The sequence below is a fragment of the Choristoneura fumiferana genome, chromosome 5 (assembly GCF_025370935.1).
Source record: "Choristoneura fumiferana chromosome 5, NRCan_CFum_1, whole genome shotgun sequence".
NCBI lineage: Eukaryota > Metazoa > Arthropoda > Insecta > Lepidoptera > Tortricidae > Choristoneura > Choristoneura fumiferana.
The window spans coordinates 21605585-21622485 of NC_133476.1; the positions used below are offsets into that span (position 1 = coordinate 21605585).

Sequence of the window (16901 nt, forward strand, 5' to 3'; positions counted from 1 at the left end):
TCCTCACCCCACCCCCCATCGAACGTCGTCTACGAAAAGTGCATCATCGGATCACTAGTATCAAGAACTTACGGCATCAAGAGATTACGAGCGCGCTGCAGTGCGGGGCGCGGGGTTCGGCGGTGGGGTCGGGGTCGGGGGTCGCGGCTGGGGGGTGCCGCGACCCGGTCACGAGCGCCCAGTGCGGCCGCGGCGCTCCGCCGGGGCGGACAGCCCGCCGCCAACACGTAAAGCCTACACGAAAATGATAGTCGAAATCCAAGAGGTATTTTACCTACGCTTTAACAAATGAGCGCGATTTTTAAATGTGAATTGGTGTAGGGTAGGGGTTAGAAGGGGCCGGTGTCAGTGGGTCAACGCACGGTGCGTGAGGGGCGAGGCGGGGCGGGGCGGGGCTGCAACTGCAGTTGGTGCAACGACACGCACTACTATACGGAACAGCTTACACCTGCTAAATGAACACCCCTTATCTACAATGTGTCAAAGTGTTTGAAACTGCCTGAAAATGAAAAATAATCCTAAATTATTTCAGTCGATGATTGGGCTAGTTTGCCTGAATACCCATGTAAACATAATTTAAGTTTTTTTTTAATTGTTATTGACTGTTGACCAGTGTTTTACTTATTTATTTTACTTATGGAGAAGAAGAGAGGGTCGTGAGGTTTCAAAAACCCTGGCCCGAAACAATTCAATGGTGTGTGTGAAATTCCCAATACACAATGGCTCGAGTGGAAACTGCAACTCAAGCCCTCTCATTCTAAAAGGATGCCAATGTCCAGAAGTGGGGCGTATATAGGCTGGGGTGAATGTTTTGCATTGGTTGCTGTTCTAAGGCTAAGTTGTAACCAAGTTACTTAACTATAATCAATGTCGAACCAGCCGTCGAATCAATGGAATTTGTCAGCTGATTTGACAAAGTTGGGACTTTATCTTGAATTGAAAATTCCGGTGAAAAACCTTTATAGGTTCAGTCAAGTTAACCCACCATCAACTGAAATATTTCAAAGAAGCTTGTAGGTACATATTCTATTATAAGCTACGCGTACAATTAACAAGGGTGCAGGAGAATAATGAAGACTGATTTGTGCTTTCCGGTTGCTTCTACCACTTAATCATCTCGTTCATTTAGCTACAGCTGTACATATTGACTTTGAGAGATCATTCGTTATTAGCTTTAGTTAGATTCATTGGATTCAAATAAAGCTATCAAAACAATGAGTGGCAACGATTTGTGAATGTTCGTTCGTCAAAGTTCTTTTTCTTGTGTGAGTGTGCGCTAACAACGGTGTCTGTCTGTGTGCAGGAAGTTAGAGGAAAGAGGCCTTTCAAGATATGGGACAGCTCGAGGAACGTGAGGAAGGGGCTCGTCGTCACTAGCTTCGAGGAGCTCATACATAGAGGTGAGGACTGTCGAAGACCTACGATGCTATTGAAGCGGAGAATTCAGAAATGTTAGGGCATCTAACACCCCGTCCAGCTGCTAAGCGTGCGAGAGCGTCTGGACGGGGTGTACCTATATTATACATACATTATAGTACCTACTAATTAAACCATTTTACAAGCTTTTATTTAGTTTCACCTGTCCCGTTGTCTGTCTGTCTGTCTATAATCAAATCTTGCACGTTATATTCGACCAACTTCCAGTAAGGTTGAGGTCCAGCCAGGATCGTCTCCTACGGTATGCAAATGTAGTTTGGGTGAATACAAGTACAGTCAACAAAAATAACAGTCAGCAAAAAAAGCTTATATTAAAAATGAAATTTTTACCAAAAACTTATTTATACTAGGAATGTATAGGTATAAAGAATTACATTTATTAGTATTTTCGTTTTCTGGATGAAACTCACGTAACCCCAATTTTCTTTTATAAACACTATATAAACATTTACAAATGTTACGAATCCAACCACGGAAGTGGGTGGCAATTTGTTCACAAGATTAGAATCGAGACCATAAACATAAAACTCTTAAATATTTGACAGAATCGAGCTAATAAATTATATAAATGGTTTCCATCTATCTAAAGCGTGTATCTTCGGCGTGGCAACTATGAACTTAAATATACATTTATAAACCAATATCTTAAGGGCTATGATAACGTTGGATGTTGAACATTTAGGTATAAAGTAATAAAAATGCGACTTATTTTCATTCCTTTTTGCTTTGAACGCGTAGGTTCGTAGCCCATCCTCGTTAACTACCCATAATATTTAGAAATAATACTCAAATTTATTAATAAAGTTTTATTAATATTAGATTACGTGCTTACAAAATTCAGCTCCCTTTAATGTCATATTAGGAGAGAGAAAGAAACCATCTGATAGTTAATAAAATAAACCAAACCCACCCAGCTGTACACTACACTAACCTAACCTTCCGATAAATTCTTATTCCCTTTCTTTCTCTTAATCGGTTAAATTATCACTGAACGAATCAGTTAAAAAAGCAAATTCTTAACACAATCGACCTAATTTACCTCTAAATCTCTCTCACCTCTGACAAGAGCCATTTAAATTTACATAACAAAAGTTTCGAGTCCACAAATAACCTTCGCCCTCCATCAGCGCACGCACTCCAGCCCACTTAGCATGCCTAGCACAATTGTCTAATTAGCCGTGAAGCGTGTCTGTGCTGGCGATGGGCGACTAGCCTGGCGATTAGAACCTGTGACCTGCTTCCGAGGTAATAGAACAGGACAGTGTGCTCTCGCGTCTCGAGGCAGCTGAACGTTGCGCTAGAATAATGTTGAAGGTTTCTGGTGAAAGTTAAGAGGTTAAAATGAGGCATCTTGGACAATTAGACATTATATAAATTCTTGCAAATAGTAAATACAGCTTACAGGTTAGTCGAAGTGTTTAATGAAAGTTAATTAATTTTGTACCGAAATTTTTTCGTCAGTCGAGATAAAAGTAGTTTTAAGAACTGTCTTATATATAATTAATTTATATATAATAGAAGATTATTAGAGAAGAGATAATTTAACGCTTTTCGAATAAAAATACTAAAAAACCGTAAGTAAATAAGTGGTAAATTAACTCTACCAAAAGATGCTTGAAGGTATTTTATATGAACAAACAATTTTACTATCGCAAACTGTTAGAACACCTTACCATATACCGTGTCATATACCTCACCATCATAAATGTTTTGCAATATCAGCTAGGTATTTGACTCAGTAGGTAATACAATTAATATACATATTTTTTAATTCTTGCAACGATTTCATTCACAACGACAACTCAGTACGAGTACTTATCCGAGTAGGTAGGTTGCCATACCTACGTCCGGCGTCCCGTACCTATATACGGGACGGGACTGTCACCGTAGACAAAATACCACGCACAGAAGAGACTCTACTCGTGACCACGGCCACTGTAATGTTGCCGAAACGTCGAGGTAAATATTACTCGTGTGTGTTAGCGTGATAAGCACTGTGCGTGGTATTTTGACTATGAGTGAAAATCACGAGTTTAAAACGTTATGTCACCGCGGCGTAATCATCCCGTCCCGTGTTAATTAGTATTAGTACCATGTATGTGTTCACCCGCGGCGTTGCATGATAAAACATCCAATAGACATGTCTGTCCGTCGCCGTTAGACATATTCTTTACTAATTAGTATTTTAGTACCTACATGTCCCGTATTTTGACAAAATAGAGCGGGTGCGTCCCGCCCGACCGGCGGTGGTGAAAGGCGGAGGATATTTCTACTTTTATAATAAAGAAAGATTCAGAAGAGGACATTTTAGACGCAGCTGCTGAGTTGACCACAGAATACTCGTAAAGTTGTACGTACGTCATCACATCATCAATCCTTTAATTCGTTATATTTTGAGTTTGGATACATCAGTGCGTTCAATAAAACTTTAATGCACTCACTGATGTATCCAGACTCAAAAATTGCTACTAAGCTACTGCCAATACGAGTTTTGGGCATCGAAAGAGAATTCGTCCCGTATTGGTTCCTAGAAGTTATAGCAACCCTAAGTATAGGCACATAATGGACATCAGTTCTTACTGACCGCCAGAAAAAGTAGAAATACATCCCATGTTTCTTTCTTAGTCATGATAGAAACTCTCTGTGCAGGTAAAGAGAAGTTGTCGGTGTCGGCATCGGAGCCGGTGCGGCTGGTGCTTGAGAGTGACGGCACGCAGGTGGAAGACGGCGACTACTGGCGCACGCTACCGCCCAACACCGTGCTGCTGCTGCTGCGGCCCGGCGAGCGCTGGTACCCCACCGGAGTCGACGTCATCAAGGCTGGTCAGTATTTTACTATTTACTCCTTTACAAGTTGCCGGTGCATCTGGTGGCGCTGGCACCCTGCCGACGTTGAGGTCACCAAGACTGGTCTGGGTTTTTACTACTAATATGAAAAGATGTGTCGTGTCGGCCTCGGAGCCGGTGTGGGTGGTTATAGAGCTGCGACACGCAGGTAGAAGGCTGTTTACGAGGCGCGGAGGCGCGACTAGCGTTGCGTTGGTACCCCAAAGGCGTCGTCGACGTTTAAGGCTGGTCATGTTCCAATACCAGTACCCTACTAATATTAAAAATGCGAAAGTTTATGACTGGGTGCTACTCTGGCTGTATAACAAAACAGCTTAACTAAATAAGGTTAAAAATATTTTTCGGTTTAATAATCCATACTAATATTATAAATGCGAAAGTGTGTGAGTTTGTATGTTTGTCCGTCTTTCACGTCGAAACGGAGCGACGACGAGATAATTTATGGGTCAGAAAGTGACATAGGCTACTTTTTATCCCGGAAAAATGCACAGTTCCCGAAGGAACAGCGCGCGATAACCAAATTCCACGCGGGCGAAGCCGCGGGGAAAAGCTAGTTAACTATATTTTTACCAGGTTAATTTGTAAAACGTTGTATTTAGCAACATGATTAACATGTCATAAGAAAAACTAAGTGCACCCTTTACGATCTCAGATAATACGACTAACTTAGAAGATATCCAAGTAAAAGAATGAACTCCGTATTGATTCGCTTTTAAATTTTTCCAGCGATATCAGCAATCCCAAAGATAGTATGCGAGACAATCCACGCCCTCGAGCTCCACGATGAGACGCCTTCATGGAAGATCATGGACAACAAGGGGCGCGTCACGGTGGTGCTGCACTGGGACCAGCGGCCGCAGGCGTCGCCGGCCGCGCGCTCGCCCTCGCGGCAGGCCAAGCCCGACCGGCGGCCGTCGCTCGTGATCCAGACGTCGGTCGAGCGACCGCAGCCGCCGCCGCCGCACATCACCGTCGTCAACCACGACGAGCCCGGCGCGGGCGCGGGCGCGGCCGGCGCGCGCGTGCGCCTGACGCGCTCCTCCGGCTCGCTGGAGCACGCGCCGCCCGGCACCGTGCACATCCACACCTCCGAGTGCTCGCAGCCCGCGCCGCTGCCGCACGCGCACGCGCACGCGCACCACGCGCCGCGCCCGCCGCCCGACGAGTGCGACTTCCACTGCTGCGCGCTGCACGAGGAGGGCCGCCGCATCGCCGTGCACAAGAGCGTCGCCACCTCGCCCATCCAGGACGCGCAGCCGCGCGCCTCCCCGCAGGGCCGGCCCAAGGGCCACGTGCGCTTCCTCGACGCCGAGTCCGCGCGCCGCGGCGACCGCGACTCCTCCGAGAGCGAGACCGAGAACACGCTCGTCGAGGACGAGGCCGTCACCTCCGAGAAGTTCCTGCTGCTCATAGACCAGCTCAGCGTGGACCAGAAGCGGCACCTCACCATCAAGGACATCGGCATCATCCTGGAGCGGCTCAGCTCCAAGATCCTCGACGTGGAGCGGCTGGACCGCGAGTCCGAGTCGGACGACTGCTACAACTGGACCATCAAGGCCACCATCCGCGGCGACGCGCTGCGCGAGCTCGGCGTCATCTACAACGGGAACTACTACGCGATCAGCGAGCACCCCGGCTACCGGACGAGAACGAGGAGGCCGGCGACGAGGCCGAGGAGGAGGAGGAGGAGGACCGGCTCTGATCGGGCCTGTGCGGCGCCGCCGTGCCCGCCGCCGCCGCCGCCGTGCGGCTCGCGCTGTGCCGCATCGCGCGCGCTGACCGGCACGCGCGCCGCACGCCCGACCACCCGCCCCGCCCGCCTTCCGTCCCCGAGATGGATCGCCCGAAGGCCTCGACGACACCTACGGACTGTGATCGTCGCAGTTATGATACCTTGGTACGTTTGCAGAATGAGTGGAACTGAACAAGGAAGTCGCACTGCTCGAGAAGACATCTGAAAGTGACGCGAACGATGAGAAGACCCGAGAAGAGGAGCCGGCCGGCCGGCCGCTCCGCGCGAGCAGTGCGCGTCGGCAGACGATGAAGAATTGGAGATTCGACTTGCGAGGAGCTCAGAACGAAGCGCACGTTGCGCTGTGAATGTTTAGAGACTATATTATGAAATATTGTCGCAGCCCTGCCTTGAGGCGAGGCCAGGCACGCTGAGCACTAATTTATAATAACGGAATTACATATTGTAAGTAAAACTGACTTCCTATCGATTTCTAAGGTGATTACTAATTACTTAAATGAGGCGACCGCCGCCAGCGGTCGCCGGAGTCGCGGATGGCTCCGACACGACAGCAGCACAAATATTCGTTATCCAAATGTCAGAGATATTCTTAGGTAAAGAACAAATTATACATGTGTTAGCGAAGTTTCAGTTTCCGACGTCCGGTCCGGCGTCGCCCTATGCTCGTCTCCGACGCGGCGCTCTGTTCAACTACTTGGCCTAATGGGAAATAAGTTCCGAGTGTTCATGTACGTTTATGGTTGACGATTTTTATATTTCCATCCGTACCGTCTGAAAATTATCATACACAAACTAAATTATAATTATTACTTAGTCACCAAGATGTGTTGTAAAGTAGGTACGAAATGGTTCAGCGGCAAATGAGAAATTACCCTAAAATAATGAATAGGTAACTTCTATCGATCTCAGATAGTTTGTCCACCACGATGGTAAAATGCAATATTTGTAATGGCGAACAGTGCTCGTGGTTATAAAAATGAACTTTTCAGGGATTAAAAATTGACAGGAAATAAACTTGTGTTAGATATTTCACGAATGAGAATCAATAATTGGATGAGTGCGTGCAGTGGATGTCTTGAGCCTCTGCGAGATGGAGCCGGGCGCTAGCAGCAGCGACCACGACCCCCATTGCAGTATGCCCACACTTAGTGCCCTGGATCAGGATGCCCACAGGCATGATCCTTGCACCCTAAACACTTGTACTCGTATGCGCGTGCGACCTCGCCTGTGTGCGTCAGGCCGGCTATAGTAGTGGGGTCTGCGCCGGAGCCTGTGCGACCCCGCGCTCCGGGGCGTTAGCCGGGACAAGCTAGACGAGTTTCAGAGAGAGCACATAACACTTTATACAATAGATATATTAAATTATAATTAATACTAAAGATGTTTAAAAGGTTGTAACTAAAGATACGAATATACCGTCAGCATCTCTTCATCGTGCCAAAGGGGTATTGGTAGTCGTAAGTTGATTCTTGTACTTATTAGCTCTATTGTACCGTAGTCTTAATGTATAATGTTTTTAATTTTTGTATAGTACTGAAACGTGAATAGTTCACTCACTTATGTACATGATATTGGTATAAATGAGGTTCAATAAGATTCACGCCCGCGAGGGTTCGTAACTTGTATAGCTACTTAAGATGTAACGTTAAAAATTACTATTATGATTATTTAATACGTACGCGAGAGAACCTGCACTTTGTGTGATGAAACGAGGCGGAGTTCAGCCGAGTGTTCTGTGCGGTGGTGAGTGCGGCTGGTTGGTGGTGGTGACCGCTGAGTGATCCTGCAATATTACTTGTTTGTGTGCGTACGCACCGTTTGGTTAAAATTCTGTTGAAAGCTGATTGAACTTTAAAAATCTATTTAATGCTGTTAAACCACCGTTTTGTTGTTTGCGAGTAAAATGACGTCGATCTTGTTATCAGAACGAAGCATTTACATAATGTCTAAAACGTGTAGATTATCGTAGACTATAGATGCCATGCATTGTTTTCGTTGGTAACACTTTTTTGGGTGAATTTATAGAAATGATTTCTTATAAGAGAATTAATTATTATAAATTAAGATTGTCTTCTGTTCTTTCAGTTACGACAGAAAAAAGTGTTATAAATTTTATTATTTTATTGTTTCGAAAATACTGCGCCTGACCCGCGCATCGCGCAAGCGCCTGTTTGGAACTTTATGGGACGTGGTGAACTTAACGCTCAAATCATTAAAACTTAATTTTTGATCTGAAAAACCCTGATATTGTAATGAATGAATGTACGATTAAGTATGATAAGAAAATAGTTATTATATGATTTGACCGCTTGTTTAATTTCGTGTAAGTAGTAATCATCAGTATGACAGAGAGGGCATTAGTGAACTCGTGGAGTTTTAATTTTATTACCTGCTCTAATGTATTCGATGCTGGCTCTTTATGCTGAACCGAAGAAACGTTCAATGTTAATACCGGTACAGATGTCTGCTGGGTTTGTCTATCGTTTTCTAATGTTAATCAGATCAACTTATTTTGTATTTATATTTATAGCATACATTCCATGCAGAGTTTATTATTCGCTGCGACTTTACTTACAATTGCTCTACCTCTAACCTCCTTCCTTTTACGTCGATAGCTTTTATTATCGTGGCATGAATGCTCCAGTATATTATAAGGGCGGCGACGTGCGCGCGCGCCGCGACCCGTTCGCCGAACTGTTGCGCGGGCCGCGCGGCCGCGCGCCTGCCGCCGTTAGCATAAGTGCGGTGAAGTTTGCGATCATGCGTTATTCAATTTGAATGTTTAGTCGTGGTTCGTTTGTACAGCTAATGACGAATCTATGGTGTTACGGTCCGTTACGCACATTATATTAATAGCTAGTTAAAACATTCCGTTTTAAATATTTTTTATGTGTATAGGAGTAATAATGATATTGTAAATGGTTTATAGCCGCTCGCGTTTCACATTTGCGGCGAATTCAAAAGCGACTGAGAAATTAAATTGCAAATGTTTAATTATGTGAACGTTGGATGAGAAATTGTGCAACCGTGGAAAATATTGAATGCACTGAGACAGCTCTGGGATAATCAGTGGCGGACTAACAGGGGGGCGGAATGGGCGGCCCGCCCCGGGCCTCCGGTCTTGGGGGGCCCCCAAATGCCTCCGCGTTCCCCTGATCAAATCGTAAACAAGACTTTTTAAAGCTTTTTTTAAAGCTGGGGGGCCTCATTCAGTTTTGCCGCCCCGGGCCTCTGACGGGCTTAGGCCGCCACTGGGGATAATGCAGATTAAGAATGAAATCAAATTTCGGTTTGTACCGATTTTGCAATAAGTTTATTGACTTTTTGTAAAGCCTTAAAATAAGGTGAATATGCGGCCGGCACGAGTCGTGTTGAGTGCCGTGCCGGTCGCAGCTTTAATTTCTCTGTCGCGGCGCGGGCCGGGCGGCGGGAGGGGCGGCGCGCGCGCCGAGCGTCGTCTGTGCCCTTGCCTTAGTTAAATTACTCGTCGATATTTTGACTGAAATTATAATTAAGTAATCACCGTCAACTGTTGAACGCGGAGCGCGGGAGTTACAGTCGAGCTATCCGTCGGCTGGTCGAGTACGCGTTACCTGTGAACTGGGCAGCCTATTGTAATAAATAAACCGTTACTCGTACATAAGTACACGTTATTCGAATATACATAACGTTTAGAAATAATGATACCTAATGTAACGATAACGATACAGATTTTCGTAAAAGACTTTCCGTTTTCTGTCACCGTTTTTATAGACGGATCATAAACAGTGTCGTCGCGCTCTGTTCCTCGCCGGAGCGGCGCCGCCGACCCGTGAGCAAATCGAATACGTAAAATATTAAATGTTAGAGCATAATGACCATGTAACCAAACCAATAGGCCGTGTAGCAATTAGGGGAAATAAATATTGTCAAACCCACGTGCCAAAATCCATTTTTTATAAATGTCTCTGTGGACAGTTTGCTATGTATTACGTAAGTACTACTAAGTTATAAATCATCTAAAACGCAAAAATGTCTAACGAATGATCAGTAACTTTATATAAGAAATGATTATTTTAAATAAACTGCAAAATGTATAAACTTAAAGCTATAAAACTAAGTAACGTATTTTTTTATAGTGTTCTATCTACCTACATATGTTTAGCTTGTACAGACAAGGAACTGAATCACGTACCAGGGTGGAACCTTGTCATAATCAATTTCGCTATTTCTTCGACAAATGTATGACATGTCAACATGACATTAGTAACACAAAGTTTCCATCCTGGTACGTGATTCAGTTTCCTGTCAAGGTACAGTGATGTACGTGTAAATCCCTCAAGTTCTTTGCCATTTAACTGTTTGCGAAATACATAGCAAACAGTTTGTACCTAAAGTTGTTTATTCAAGTGCCAATTAGGTACGCCAGCGTGGCTAGTCCACATTTCCCTCAGAATTGTACCAAAACGATCAACCTCTGTTACATGTTACATCAGTATTATTGTATTATTCAATTATTTTCCAATGTAAGTTGATTCAAGTTGAAGTCTCTGGGTATTGGAAACTCAGGCATACACTCTAGTTCAGATTCACGCTATATTAACACAAATTAATGTTGACGTAAGTTTTATATTGGCAAAAGCACGCAGAGACTTCAAGCGCTGTAATCCTCTAAAATAGCGACAGCTGGCGCAGTCCGCACCAGAGTTATTAGGCTGGCATTCAAATATTGTTAAGATCAAAGGGGACTACTACGGAATTCAAAATTCGAATCATGCCGTTTCTCTCACTCTTCTGTTAATAGTATAAGGGGGTCAGACTGACGTTTAATTTGCGCGTATTAGCTCATTTTTGGGGAAGCGTGCGCGCGTACAGGAGTGGTTTTTTTGAGCATTGAACACACAGACGCGTTCAGTTTAATCTAAAGCGCGTACCTATGTAAAAGCGACCGTATACGCGCAGAAAAAACACTAGTCTGAAACCGCCCTTAGCTTGAATCAAACGGCACGATCTACGCAGAGGGCCTACTCCAAAATTCGAAATCCCTCTCTCTCTCGTATTGAATATAATAGTGTCAGAGGGACGGAACGACACGAAATTCGATTTTCGGAGTAGCCACACTGTTCGAAAATCGAACTTCGTAGTATAAGGCGAGGAACTAGTGTGAACGGAACCATAGGGTATGTTTGTGAGCGTGTTCCTGTTAAAACCCACCACACTGGCCCATGTGCCCCAGGCCCATGCCCGACCCAGCTTGTGCCCCTGATGCGGGCTGCCACCGGCCCCGGCGAGCTGGGCCCCATACTACAAAGTGCAAAATCCGAACTTCGTATCTTGCTAACGCTTACTTAATACGGTAGTGAGAGGGACAGCACGATACTAACTTCGATTTTCGAATTCAGTAGTAGCCCCCGTCTCGTTGCGCGGACAGAGATCCCGCGGCTCGCGCTGTCCGACACTTATTTTTGTACCCGGATACAACGCCCAAGGCAGTTCCAGTTTGTGTTTGTATGAAAACGACGTAAGTATCCGTGAAAACTTCACTGCCAATAATTTAAAATAAAAATATTGGAAATGATTTTAAGACTTTCATTTCATTATTCTAAGTGTAACCTTGTCGCATAATTTTTGTTAATCCTAGTCCAAGAATCTTATAAAGGTGCGTTTCTAGCGGCGAGGCGAGATGAGGCGGGGCGGGAAGATAGTTGAATTTTTTATGACAAAATTTAATTTCTCTCCTATAGCGCATCTTCGGGGGGAACGAACAGTATGGATTGGCGAAGATGTGCTGTAGAATTAAATTTTTTGTTATTGTAATAATGAACCGTATTGCCGTGTACAGTCGAACAAATGTGCTACTAATGTCATGTTGACATCTCATACTTTTGTCAAGGAAACCATACTGAAATTGATTATTAAAAGGTTCCACCCTGGGTCATGATTCAATTTGTTCGACTGTACACACACAGTGTTCATTAACACTGCAACAAAAATACGCTTTCCTTCGAGTCCTTCCTTAAATACATCATTCCGCAGCATCGAAAGTTTTCCAAGTCCCTGCTCGTCAATAATGCGGATAAATAACAATTTATGATTAAGAAATATATGAAAACAAATGTTAGTATTAACAAAGTTATGAATACAATACAATACAAAGACTCTTAATATAATAATATTGGCGTTATGAATTAGAATTTATTAGGAGTTTAAATCGTTAGTATAAGAAAATATATGAAAACCAGTATGAACAAGTATGATTAGTGATATTATGAATTCCGATGATTATGAGTTTCGATCGTTAGTATTAAAAAAAATATGAAGAGTGATTGTGAGTGTAAAATGGTTTGAAAAACATTTCCGGACTTCCGATAATAGGACTTAAAATGTTATGTGAAAAAATGCGCACCCCATGTGTCAAAAAAATCACAGCGAAACTGATTATGAAAACGTGATTCAGTTTCCTTGACTGTAGGTACGTAACACTAAAATATACCTATCCATTACATGATCACGAGGTGTTTGCAGACGGTATGGTCTGTAGCAAAGCTCTAATATCTGAGCTATATAAGGACCTACTTACAGTTGACGTTTTGTTCCTGCCTAAATCCTAGTTATATCTTTTAATTTTTAGATTTAGAAGTAGAAAAGGGGTAGCTACAGTTATACTCGTAGCTAAAGCAACGCAAAAAATAGTCTAAATGTTCAGTTTCTATTTGCGGATTTCAATGTTGATATGTTCTTATACCTATCAAGATTTCCATAGTTGTCCATGGTTCAATAAAAATCCATATTTCCATCAAAATCAACTTGTTGTTTGAGGGACAAAAAGTTCACTTTAGAATAGTAATGTACATACCTAGGTAAATTAATGAAATCAAATCAGCTGAATGATTTTATCAGAAATAAGCAAAAAATATTGTAGTAAAAACAAGTAAGTATTGTAAATATTTCCTCAGAATGATCTTGTAGACGCGAGTGGTCGTTCGCGCTTCACGCTTCACAGCTCCCCCTCCCCCCCTGCCCTCGCTTCAAGCGTGAATAACTAACGCCCTAAGTTCAAGTGGACACGCAGACGTCTTCAACTTTGCTCTGTCTGAAAATAAGTGAGGAGTTGGTGCAACTTTCGCTTTGTCGCTAAATAGGATGCGATTTTAATTCATCATCATCGTCATATCAGCGGTAGGACGTCCACTGTAGGACAAAGGCCTCACCTGTAGACCTCCAGTTGCTACGGAAAATATTTACATTTAGCGCGTGAGTGACTGAGAGCGCCGCCGGCCGCCGAGCGAGCAAGAAAGGGAAGTAGGCAAGGAGCGGCAAAATATTAAAAAATAATAAAAAAATACTAAATGTAAATATTTTCAAAATTGCTTTCTTGGGGTTGGATATGAGGCTATTACATAATCATTTTAGGTATACAGGATGATTCCGGGGCCATGAGCAAGAGTGAAAGGGGTGATGGGGAGATTCACACTGAGCAACTTTAACTATGAGACAAAACACGAAATTTGTTGTGTTTTAATAATAATAATAATATCATGGGACACTTGACACCAATTGACCTAGTCCCAAACTAAGTAAAGCTTGTACTATGGATACTAGGCAACGGATAAACATACTTATATAGATAAATACATACTTAAATACATATTAAACATCCAAGAGCCGAGAACAAACATTCGTATTATTCATACGATAGGTTTCAGAACAAAAAAAAATATCCCATACAAAAAAAGATTACGTCATAACACCTCTCCTTTTAGTTTTTTTTTTCGTGCTACGGGTCAAATTGATTCGTATGGCCTAAAGATCAATCGTTCCGATTTTCATGCTTTTAACACCATTTATTTGCAGCACCATTTTTGGCGTACCTGCGTCTGGTAATACCGCATGCCTGCGTAATGCCGTGTACCTGCGTAATACGTAATGGCGTAATGCGTAATTGGTCACTAAATAAGAACTACTCCGATTTGAATCAACGTTGTTTATTATATAAAAAATCGGTCAAGTATGAGTCCAAACTGGGCCCGCGTGGGAACTATGGCCTAAGCCCTCTTGTTCCGAGAGGAGACCTGTGCCCAGCAGTAGGACGTATATAGGCTGGGATGGGATGGTATGGATGGTACGAGTCGGACTCGTACATGAAGGGTTCCGTAAACAGTTCAGTAAAAGTTTTCTTAAAATTCTTCTAATATAAGTTTTTTGTGCTGACTGTACTTTATGCCCCTTGGTTACCAAAGTACTCGTAAAGAGAAATCAAACGAGTCCAAACTCGATGCAGTCGTGTCGTTTATCACAGTTCCTATGGTCACCCTCTAGTTTTATCATCAAATCAACTCCATGTCATAATAATATTGCATTGTCATCGGATTTATACATGCGTGTAAAATTTCAGCTCAATCGGTTGAAGATATCCACTTCAAATTTGAGTTGAAGGATTCCACCCGAGCAAACATAGTTAGTTACATTACATTGCAAGTAAATATAATGCTTGTAATAAGTTTTTGTTAAAAATTTCATTTTTAATACAAGCTTTTTTTGCTGACTGCACTTTTTTTCACTGTCCATGTACTTGCTTTTTCATCTAAACTACATTTCGTACCAAATTTCAAGCCGGTACTATTAACTATTGAGGAGTTCCCTCCAACAGAGACGATCTCGTAGGACCACCATGATGTCACTACCGGATTATTGTATTGTCACCAAATTTACATAAGTATGCCAAATTTCAAGTCGATCGGACCACTGGAAATGGATCAAATTTAGCTTCCAAGATACCCAAACACACAATAGTTATTTGTGTCACAAGGGAGCAAAAATTTACGGCAAGGGCGTACATTGAATCCAAAATGTAGCGAAGGATTCTACAATAGAATCCTGAGCGTAATGAGGGATTCAAGTGTTAACGCCCAAGATGAAAATAATTGCTCCCGAGTGGATACAATTTTCACCCGAGCATTAAGAAACTTGAAAAAAATAATTCTAAATATTATTAAAGATCAACCAGCATAGAAAATGGTTACAATTATCAACTTCAAAAATGGCATTTGCAATAAAACACTTAGAAAAGCCTTGAACAGAAAAGTTGCACTTTGCTCCCTCTCGCCAGGAAGGAAATAGTTATTTGTCAACAAGAGAGCAAAGTTTTTTTTGTTGCGAGTGTTGATTTTGAATCCGAGTACGAAGGATTCTAAATTGAATCACGAGCCGAGTATTCTATTAGACTGAGATCAGCAGGATTGAAATACACAGATGCAAAAAACTTTGGTCTCGTGTGACCATACATTTTTCACCTCAGCCGGAACATATTTAAATGTAACATAAGAATAAAACCACATATACCTATACATATACCTGTTTACAAACAAACACATTTTTTAAAATAGAATCCGATTATTATCAAATATAATAATACATTTAAGACCATAAAAAGAGTCCAGTAGCTAAATACAAATCGCATACTCATAACATGCAATCTTAACTTCTTGTACTAATGTCACACTTATTTTTAATACTGCAAAAAGCCTCATCTCGGGGTAATTGAAAAGGTTGACAATTAAACCTTTAAATATGATTTTTATTAAGATTTCTATTACATAAACATAAATAGATTTGTTAAAAAATCATTCAATTTAACAAATAATAATTACACTGTAGAGGCAGTATACGGAATTCTTTTATAAAAAAAAACAAGAGAAGCGTTTCGTGCAACGAGTTGCATACTTTATTAAAAGATCGGGAAATTTTACATTTTGGAAATATTTCGATATATTTAATACCAAAAATTTAATTTAAGTTTGTAATCGACAAATTTGATCATATCTCTTGCTTTTTTCGAGTTGAAGTGAAATGACAGATCAAAATAAAGTTCAAATATTTGTAATTCAGTGAGTAGACCCAACACTGTATCAGCATTTAGGTTACTTTGTCTCACGGAGTGAGCAAAATGCGATTTTGCTCACTGATTTCTCATAGCAAAACCTGCCTGTTTGAGGTGCTGAGGTGAAAAGTTACTTTTTTGAAAGAGACTTGTGAAAACAAATAAATCTATATATCTATACCTACTAATATTATAAAGAGAAAAGATTTGCATTTTGGATTTTTGTATATTTGTATTTTTTTGGATGTTTGTTACGAATTAACTCAAAAACTACTAGACAGATTTAAAAAAAAAAACACTATTTATATGAAGTCCGTGATACACACGAACGCACCCAGACATAAAAGTTTGATTTGAAGGATACTTTTTCCTCGTATAATTGCCCTCGTAGTGGCGTTTATCAAGGCTTTAAGGCTATCTTTTTGTATTTTTGTGCTTATAAACAGATGAGACTAGAAGTGTTTCAGTACTTTTTTTACTTCCGACATACGAGGGGATATTTAATGTTTTTAACGTAATGAGCATTTTTTTCTTCTGAGACGTAAACTATTAAAGTTTTGAAATAGACCAGGATTACATCGAACAAAAATTATTACTTCATATATATATAAACTAGGGAACGTTAGTATACGTAGTCTCTGGAAATGTGGTTTACACGAGTCGAGGTGGTTAATGCCACATAAAGATCTAATGCATTTTTTCTACGCCCTAAATACCATTTCTCTGTTAGTTGAGTTAGCCCAGAATATGATACCGTATCTGAGTGTTGATGTAACATAGGCATGGTATGCGGTTAACACCACTGACTCGTTAACAACCTTTCTGAGATTGTATAAAGCATAGGAAAATTGATTTAGCTTTTTACATATAGTGTCAGTTTGATCGTGCCACGTATTTACGTGTAATGTAATGGTGTGTGTAAAGTTCCCAATCTGCACTGGGCCCACGTGAGAATGAGAACTACGACCCAAGCTATCTCATTCTAAGAGGAGGCCTGTGCCCAGC

At 42.0% G+C, this 16901-nt stretch overlaps 1 pseudogene; it reads left to right on the forward strand.

Annotated features, from left to right (window-relative positions):
- Positions 1-164: 164 nt before the first annotated feature.
- On the forward strand, positions 165-9216 carry LOC141428407 (uncharacterized; annotated as a pseudogene).
- Positions 9217-16901: the final 7685 nt, after the last annotated feature.